Source organism: Hyaena hyaena, unplaced genomic scaffold, assembly GCF_003009895.1.
Source record: "Hyaena hyaena isolate Hyena2069 unplaced genomic scaffold, ASM300989v1 scaffold_471, whole genome shotgun sequence".
Taxonomy (NCBI): domain Eukaryota; kingdom Metazoa; phylum Chordata; class Mammalia; order Carnivora; family Hyaenidae; genus Hyaena; species Hyaena hyaena.
In genome coordinates this window covers 830306-840872 of record NW_024081102.1, presented here as the reverse complement: position 1 = coordinate 840872, position 10567 = coordinate 830306, and positions in this window count along the sequence as shown.

Below are 10567 nucleotides of genomic sequence, written 5' to 3'. Positions count from 1 at the left end.
TGCAAAACATTACTGATTTTTTTTTAAAAGACACATTTATTCAGCGTCATGATTAGACTATTACATTTAGCAATCAACAGCATGGGTGCAAAAAAAAAAATTCTACATTAAAACCCTTTGTTGGAATGCTTTACACTTTCCACAGAACAGAAACTAAAATAACCTGTTATACAATTAGTCACAAATACAGTCCTCGAGTTTTTTGCCCATACACATGAGTATTGTCTAAAACATGTCTTTGTAGCAGCTAGGCCCTGCCACCACTGTACTTGGCTGAGTTCACAAATCTGTTGTAACCTGTAGCTTCCCTGTCGCTTCTCTGGCTCTCCTCTCCTGCTAAGCTTTGTTTCCTGGCAGTAATTAAAACCTTCTGCCACTGCCATAGCTACTGCTGCTGCTGGAACCGCCATAGCCACCTTGGTTTCGTGGTTTGGCAAAGTATTGGCCTCCACCACCATAGGGGCCAGAGCTTCTGCCTCCAAAAGTTCCTCCTTTCATGGGTCCAAAATTTGAAGACTGATTGTTGTAATTGCCAAAATCATTATAGCTTCCAGCATCTCCAAAGTTGCTTCCACTACCACCGCCAAAGCCGCCTCCGCCTCCTCCGTTGTTATAGCTGTCATAGCTGCCACTCCCGCCATAGCCACTGCCCTGGTTTCCATAACCCTGTCCACCACTTCCATAGCCTCTGCTTCCTCCAGAGTAACCAGGGCCGCCTCCTCCATAACCACCATCGTTACCAAATCCGTTATAGCCATCCCCATTGCCACCATATCCACCACCACCTCGACTGCCACCAAAGCCACCACACCCACTGAAGTTTCCTCCACGACCAAAGTTGTCATTCCCACCAAAACCACCTCCACGACCACCACCGAAGTTTCCAGAACCACTTCGACCTCTTTGGCTGGAGGAAGCACTAGCCATCTCTTGTTTAGACAGAGCCTTCCTTACTTCACAGTTGTGGCCGTTCACAGTATGGTATTTTTGAATAACAATCTTGTCTACAGAGTCATGGTCATCAAATGTTACAAAAGCAAAGCCTCTCTTTTTGCCACTGCCTCAGTCAGTCATGATTTCGATCACTTCAATTTTCCCATACTGTTCAAAATAATCTCTTAGATGATGTTCTTCAGTGTATTCTTTAATGCCACCGACAAAAATCTTTTTCACAGTCAGGTGGGCACCAGGTCTTTGAGAATCTTCTCTCGAGACAGCCCTCTTTGGTTCTACAACTCTTCCATCCACCTTGTGTGGCCTTGCATTCATGGCCGCGTCCACCTCCTCCACAGTGGCATAGGTGACAAACCCAAAGCCTCTGGAGCGCTTGGTGTTTGGATCTCTCATTACCACACAGTCCATAAGCGTTCCCCATTGCTCAGAATGGCTCCTCAGACTCTCATCGTTTGTTTCAAAGCTCAAACCTCTGATGAAAAGCTTCCGCAGCTGTTCAGGCTCTTTGGGAGACTCTGACTTAGACATGACGGCGGTGGGAGGGGAGACTTTATCGATGCTTACTCGGCGGCGTCCACGGGCAGAAAGGTACTGATTTTTTTTTAGTGTTTATTTTTGAGAGAGAGAGAGAGAGAGACACATCGCAGGAGTGGGGGAGGGGCAAAGAGAGAGAGGGAGACACAGAATCCAAAGCAGGCTCCTGGCTCTGAATTATCGGCACAGAGCCTAACACTGGGCTTGAACTCACGGACCCCAAGATCATGACCTGAGCAGAAGTTGGATGCTCAACTGACTGAGCCACCCAGGTGTCCCTTAAAAACATTATTAATTCAATAACAGATGTTTGATAACCTTACTCTGTCCATTGAAACGTTTCAGCTTTAACATGACCGATAATAATTTCCTTATGTACAAGGCACAAATGTCCAGCTTAAAATTTAAATATTTTGTTTACAAACAAAGTTACTTTCATGGGTATAGCCAAGTGCTGTGAAAATGGAAGAGAGTTTATTGTTTTATGATCCCTACGTAGTTATACAATAGAACTAATGTGGCTTATCCAAAAGCCTCCAAGGAATTTCAGAATATTTTGATTGACCAAATGGAGAAACTGCAGCTCATTTGAGAAATTAAAGCCTACGGAATATGTTTCTCGTTAGAGCTTTTCATACAATGGCAATGAGATCAACGTTTATAGCAATTTAATATAATTCACCTAAATGCAACTGTAGCTTAGCTTTCAAACATGATGCTGATTTTTTAGAATTACCAACTATTGTATGCTGCTTAAAATTATGTAAGTGAACAATATATAGGACTTAAATCACCATAATGTTTGTATTTGAGTTCTCTTTCTCTCTCCCTCCCTCCCTCCCTCCCTCCTTCCCTTCTTTCTTCCTTCCTTCCTTCCTTCCTTCCTTCCTTCCTTCCTTCCTTCCTTCCTTTCTTTCTTTCGTTTATTTATTTATTTTTAGAGTGAGAGAGCGCATGAACAGGGGAGGGACAGAGAGAGAAGGAAAGAGAGAGAATCCCAAATAGGCTCTGCGCTGTCAGCATGGAGCCCAATGCGGGGCTTGAACACACACACAAGATCGTGACATGAGGTGAAACCAAGAGTTGATCACTTAACCAAATGAGCCACCCAGATGCCCCTTTTCTTTCATTAACGTATAGTTGACACACAATGTTACATTTGGAGATGTACGAGCTTCCGTGGTTTTTTTTTAAACACACACACACACACAGTAAATCATTCCAGAGTAAAATATCAGCGAATCATCAAGAGCCAAAGCATGGAAACAGCCCAAGTGTCCATTGATGGATGATTGGATAAAGAAGATGTGGCATATATACAATGGAGTATTACTCGGCAATCAAAAACAATGAAATCTTGACATTTGCAACTATGTGGATGAAACTAGAGGGTATATGCTGAGTGAAATTAGTCGGAGAAAGACAAATATCATATCACTTCACTCATCTGAGGACTTTAAGATACAAAACAGATGAACATAAGGGACAGGAAGCAAAAATAATATAAAACAGGGAGAGGGACAAAACATAATGGAGAACAAACAGAGGGTTGTTGGAGGGGTTGTGGGAGGGGGACATGGGCTAAATGGGCAAGGGGGCATTAAGGAATCCACTCCTGAAATCATTGTTGCACTATATGCTAACTAACTTGGATATTAATTTAACAATAAAGAAAAAAATAATAAAAAAATCAATGAACATCAGGCTTGTGAACTTAACTTTCTCATTCACGAGTGGCCAAAGAATTCCCTCATTGGAAATGACTGTACGCTCCAATGGGTTTTCTCTCATTTTTAAAAAAATATTTTAAATGTTTATTTATTTTTGAGAGAGAGAGAGAAAGAGAGAGAGAGAGAGAGAGAGAGAATGGGGCAGAGAGAGAGGGAGACACAGAATCTGAAGCAGGCTCTAGGCTCTGAGCCATCAGCACAGAGCCCAACGCAGGGTTCGAACCCATAGACTGCAAGGTCATGACGTGAGCTGAAGCTGGCACTTAACCAACTGAGCCACCCAGGCACCCCCCAATGGGTTTTCTTTATTGCCTATACGTAGTTTGTTAGCTCAACTGGACATCTCACCAGAGCAGTGAGAACAAGATGATGGATGAAATCCCTGAGTGGGCCAATTTAACGTGTCGAGTCTATGGCCATAGATTTATTTTTTTCAACAGAATTCTTTAGAGATTATGGAAAAACACCATCTACAAAGTGTCTATTAGGTATGAGCACTAGATGGGAAGACTGCAAAATCAGTTCCTTTCACAGGTAGCCTTGCTTTTCTACGTTGCTTCAGGAAAGACAGGGCCATAAACTGACAGACTCAGAGGAGTACGTTACTAACTGAATGTCTGTGTCCCCGCCCCCCCCTTTCATATGTTAAATCCTAATGCACAGTGTGATGGTATTAGGAAGCAGAGCCTTTGGGAGGTCATACCTTCTCATCTACTCTTCTTGAACATTTGTAAAGACATCATAAAGAAACTTCAGGGCCACTCTGGACACAGGGAAGCACTATTAATATTGGAGTCTAAGTGAATGTAAACACTGGATCACCACCACAGAGAATACAATGTGAGCGGTGCCCTGTCTTCGTCCATTCAGGCTACCATCACAGGATCCCACAGACTGGGTGGATTATGAATGACAGAAGCTTATTTCTCACAGTTCAGAGGCTGCAAGTCCAAGACCACAGCTTTGGTAGATTCCACGTCTGGTGAGGACCGCTTCCTGGTTCATAGAAAGCAGTCTGTCACTGTGTCCTGGAGGTAAGGATCTGGGGTCTCTTTTATAAGGACACTAATCTCAGTCCCAAAGGAAGTTTATTTATTTTGAGAGAGAAGAGAGGGCACACATGTGTGAGCAGATGAGGCGCAGAGAGAGGGAGAGAGAGAATCCCAGGCAGACTCAGCTCTGGCACCTCAGAGCCTGACATGGGGCTCAAATTCACAAACTGTGAGATAAATGGAGCTAATACAAGAGTCAGATGCTTAGCTGACTGAGCCACTCAAGTGCCCAAGACCACCCTCTGTCTGGTGTTTCTGATTCCAGGTGCTTCTCTGCTTCCACATGATCACAGGAGTATCTGTATAAAATGCAAATATTATCATGCTGCTGCTCCCCTGGTTAAAATCCCCTCACTCTTTATTGCCATCAGACCAAAGCTTTTTTTTTTTTTTTACAGTTTATTTATCTTTTTTTTTTTAATGTTTTATTTATTTTTAGGAGAGAGAGACAGACAGACAGCGTGAGCAGGGGAGGGTCAGAGAGAGAGGGAGTCACAGGCTGAAACAGGCTCCAGGCTCTGAGCTGGCAGTCAGCACAGAGCCCGACGCGGGGCTCGAACCCACGAACTGCGAGATCATGACCCAAGCGAAAGTCGGACGCTTAACCGACTAAGCCACCCAGGAGCCCCTTACAGTTTATTTATCTTGAGACAAACAGACACACAGACACAGTAAGAGTAGGGGAGAGGCAGAGAGAGAAGGAGAGACAGAATCCCAAGCAATCTCCACAGTCGCAACACAGCCCAACACAGGGGCTGTAACCCACGATACTGTGAGATCATTACCTGAGCCAAAAACACGAGTCAGACGCTTAATTGACGGACCCACCCACATGCCCCCAAAGCCTTTTATTTATTTTTTAAAATCTTTATTTACTATTGAGAGAGAGAGAGACAGAGTGCAAGCAGAGGAGGAACAGAAAGAGAGGGAGACACAGAATCTGAAGCAGGCTCCAGGCTCTGAGCCATCAGCACAGAGCCTGATGCAGGGCTTGAACTCACAGACTGCGAGATCATGACCTGAGCCGAAGTCAGATGCTTAACTGACCGAGCCAGCCAGTTGCCCCAGCTAAAGCCTTTTATTATCCGGCTCCGTCTTCTCCAGCTTCATCTCTTGCTGCACCCCCTGTCACTATATCTCAGCACTACTAAGTAACCTGCCTTTCTCCAAATTCTCCATGTTCCAGTTCCTTGCATGGGCTCCCCTTATATGGAATACCTCTCACTATGCATCCAAGCTATATTGTGTTTCCCATTCTTTGTGTTCTAATTCCTTGTATAGTCTCTTCTATATCCACCAACACCACCTGCCTAATTCATGGTCTAAAGCTATAATTAGAGGGAAGTGTGTAGCACAAAATGCCTATATTTGAAAAAAAGAAAGGCCACAAGGCCATGACCTCAACTTACACCTTAAGAAACTGGAGGGAAAAAAAGGTGAATGAAACCTGAAGTAAGCTAAAGAAAAGAAATAAAGATTAGAGCTGAAATCAGTGGAACAGAAAACAGGAAAACAATAAGGAAAAATCACTGCAACCAAAAACTGATTCTTTGGGGAGATCAATAAAACTTATAAATCTCTAGCCAGACTAATAAAAAAAGAGAGCAGACAAGAATTATCAACATCAGCACTGAGAGGTGACCTCACTACAGATTCTATAGTTACTTAACATATAAGAAAAGACTATTATGAACTTTATGCCAATAAATTTAATAACTTATGTGAAATGGGGAAATTCCCATTAACTATCAAAGCTCACCCAAGAAGAAATAGAAAACCTGAATAGCCCTATGTCTATTAAAGAAATTGAATTTATGGTTATGATCTTTCCCACAAACAAAACTTCACTAGAGAATTTTAACAAACACTTAAGAAAGAAAAATATGTCAGTTCTACACAAACTCTTCCAGAAAACAGAGAGCGAATACTTCCCAATTCACTCTATGAGGCCATCATTACATGACATCAAAAATATCCCTTTTAGGGGCACCTGGGTGGCTCAGTCAGTTAAGTGTCCGACTTCAGCTCATGTCATGATCTCATGGTTCGTGGGTTCAAGCCCCGTGACGGGCTCTGTGCTGACAGCTAGCTCAGAGCCTGGAGCCTGTTTCAGATTCTGTATCTCCCTCTCTCTCTAACCCTCCCCTGTTCATGCTGTCTCTCTCTCTCTCTCTCTCAGAAATAAATAAAACATTTAAAAAAACCCTTTTAGTAGATGTATAAACCCAATAAAATTTTAGTAAATGAAATCCAACAATACATAAAAATGATAACACATCATGACCAAGTGCAGTTCATCTCAGAAATGCAAGGTTGGTTTAATTTTTGAAAATCAATCACATATTGGGGCACCTGGGTGGCTCAGTTGGTTAAGTGTCATACTTTGGCTCAGGTCATGATCCCGTGGTTCATGAATTTGAGCCTGCATTGGGCTCTCTGCTGTCAGTGCAAAGCCCACTTCAGATCCTCTGTGTCCCTCTCTCTGCCCCTCCCCCTTGCACTTTCTCTCTCTCAAAAATAAACATAAAAAAAGAAAATCAATCAATATAATAATTTACAGGAAGAGACTAAAGAAGAAAAACCGTGTGATTCATTCCTAATTTAAAAATAAAAAACTTTTGGGGCGCCTGGGTGGCTTAGTCGGTTAAGCGTCCGACTTTCGCTTAGGTCATGATCTCGCGGTTCTTGGGTTCGAGCCCCGCTTCGGGCTCTGTGCTGACTGCCAGCTCAGAGCCTGGAGCCTGTTTCAGTCTGTGACTCCCTCTCTCTCTGACCCTCCCCTGCTCACGCTGTCTCTCTCTCCTAGAAATAAATAAAAACATTTAAAAAAAATAAAAAAATAAAAAACTTTTGGGGGTGCTTTGGTGGCTTAGTTGGTTAAGTGTCCGACTTCAGCTCAGGTCACGATCTCACGGTTTGTGGGTTTGAGACCCGTGTCTGGCTCTGTGCTGAACGCTGGCTCAGAGCCTGGAGCCTGCTTCGGATTTGTGTCTTCCTCTCTCTCTGCCCCTCTCCCGCTCACACTGTCTCATGCTGTCTCTCAAAAATAAATAAATGTGAAAAAAAATTTTTAATTAAAAAAAGAAATGTTTAAAAATAAAAATAAAAAACTTTCAGAAAACTATGAATCAGAAGGGAACTTCATCAACATGAAAAAGAGCATCTACTAAAAATTTATAGCTAACATCATCCTATATAATGGGAAAGACTGGATTATTTCCCTAAAATCAGGAACAAGGCAAGGATATCCACTCTTACTCCTTCTTTCGAACATTGTACTGGAGGTTTTGGCCAGTGAAATAAGGAAAGGTTAAGAAATGAAAGGCATCTATAATTAAAAAGAAGTAAACTGTCACTATTTGCAGAGAATATGATTTATATAGAAAATCCAATGGAATCTACAACAAAGCTATCAAAACTATTGTGAGTTTAGCAAGGCTGCCATATTCAAGGCCAATACACAAAATCGATTGTATGCCCAGATATTTGCAATGAACAGTAGGAATCTGGAAAATTTTAAATGTACTTTAGGGGCACCTGAGTGGCTCAGTCAGTTAAGGGTCAACTTTGGCTCAGGCTTGTGAGTTTGAGCCCAGGATCAGGTTCTGTGCTGACAGCTCAGAGCCTGGAGCCTACTTCAGATTCTGTCTCCTCTCTCTGCCCCTACGCTGCTGATGTACTTTCTCTTTCTCACAAAAATAAACATTAAAGACAATTTTAAAAACCCTAAAATGCACTTTAAAGTAGCATAAAATATTACAAAACACATGGAAGATTGCACATGGGTAATTACTTGGCACATAGTAGGTACTTAATAAATATTGAATGAGTAAATAAAGTGGTCGGGTCTAACCTCAAGGCCAGTATGACTTCAGAGCCTCTACTTCTTCCCTTCACAACAAATACAATAGATATTTTTTGTTTCTAATTTAAACTTATTATGTCTTTGATTTAACTTTTACTGTTTAATTTCCACAAATACCAATAATGTCTTTTTAGTAACAGCTACCACATGCCTGGAACCTTCTAGCATTTGGTGACAGTAAAATTTAAATACTAAAGGAATAATCTTAGTTTGACTCTTAAAACATTTTAAGAATTCCCTCACTTCAGGGACGTCTGGGTGGCTCAGTTGGTTAAGCGTTCTACTTCAGCTCAGGCCATGATCTCATGGTCTATGAGTTCGAGCCCTACATCGGGTTCTGTGCTGACAGCTCAGAGCCTGGAGCCTGCTTCAGATTTTGTGTCTCCCTCTCTCTCTGCTCCTCCCTTGCTCATGCTCTGTCTCTCAAAAATAAATAAACGTTAAAAATAAGAATTCCTTCACTTTAGAACAATGAGAAATAGTGGCCAAGACCATTGGCTTAACAAAGAAATACCTGTGCCAGTTGCCTTTTCCTGCCAAGTTGGAAAGAATGTCTTGTCACAGACAACCTCCTGCCAAAAATGTCAACTTGACCTTCCTTTCAATGGTTGGCCACACCTGTATGTCTGAACATTTCCCTGTTTTGAATCATATCAAAAGCAGTCAGTACTCAAAGCTAACTGAAGATGCAGAAGTTGCTGCTGCTGAAATATAGTTATACCCTAAAATATAATGATAGAATCTAAGTACAGGGTCCTAATGAGGCACAGAATTAATTGAAGGATGGTGTGGTGGGCATTCTCAGGCAGCTAACGGCGTCCTGAGTGTGGGCCTGGGACCTCATTTCCATCTCTAATCTTAGTTAAAGGCAGACCCTTCAAGAGAAAGCACAGTTCTCTAGGAAGACAAGGTAACAGTATAGAACAAATGATTATAATGTAATAATAAGTTTAAAATGTAGGATAGGAAATTACATGCAGGTGTATCTCTGGTTAGCTATCTTTTGGCTGAAGAAGCAGATATTTGTGGGAGTGAATTCCCCAGTGTGGGACTTGAACTCACAACACTGAGATTAAGACGTGGAAGCTTAACCCACTGAGCCACCTGGATGCCCCTATACTATAGATGCTTTAAAACAGAATGTATTCGGGGTCCCCAGGTGGCTCAGTGGGTTAAGCGTCCGACTTTGGCTCAGGTCATGATATCCCACTTTGTGAATTTGAGCCCTGCGTCTCGTTCTGTGCTGACAGCTCAGAGTCTGGCCTGCTTCAGATTCTGTGTCTCCCTCTCTCTCTGCCCCTCCCCCACTCATGCTCTATGTGTCTCTCTCTCCCAAAAATAAACATTAAAAAAAGAATGTATTTAGTTTCACAGTAATGCAGTACTGATTACACACATACACACAGATATATCTTCATACTACCTTTGGAACGATTTCCTTTCATACCTTGTCAATAAAGCTTCTTAGTGAAATGGTTATATTTGTCCCACATCCAGGCACATGCAGAGGAAGGGGCTCCTCTTCCTCTCAGTTTAATATGGATCTGTAGAGGGGTGCCTGAGTGGCTCAGTTGGTTGAGCATCAGACTTCACCTCAGGTCATGATCTCTCAGCTCACAAGTTCAAGCCCTGCCTTGGGCTCTGTGCTGATAGCTCAGAGCTTGGAGCCTGCTTCAGATTCTGTGTCTCCATCTCTCTTTGTCCCTCCTCCACTCATGTTTTGTGTATCTCTCTCAAAAAGAAATAAACATTGAAAAAAAAAAGGTTTAATATAGATCTGTAGAAAACTACCACGAAAAGACAAAAATTCTGGCTGGGCTCTAGTTGATGAGAATCATGTAGTGTATAGAATTGTTGATTTACTATACTGTACACCTGAAACTAATATAACAATGTATGTTAAATATACTGGAGTTAAAAAATAAATTAAAATGATATTGAACTATTTGATATTCTATACTAATACCATTGTAATAAGTCATTCAGTGTATACCTAGTTGCCGAATGTCTTTCTGCCCTACAAAATTGAGAGAACCATCAAATTCATAGGAATTCAATACATTTTTAAATTAAAATGTTCTAATTGATAAAGCCTGTAAGTAACCAGCTTTCTTTCTTCCTAATTTAATTTGTATACACAGAAAAATTCTCATTCTCCTGGACTAGAGTCTCTACCCCGCCCCCCCCCCCCCCCCCATTTGTCTTCTATAGCTCTTCAGGCTTACTGATTCCCACATGTGGAAGAAATCACAAACCACAGGCCTGGGATACAGAAATCATTATTATTTGTACAAAAATTATTTTAACCTAATCTTTTCAGTTTTCAAGAGGGAAAACTTGGACCATATTTAAATATACGTAAGCCACTAGATTGCCTATCTGTTATTGCACCTTTGCTGAAAATCACGAGAGCAAAAAACAACATGAGACAA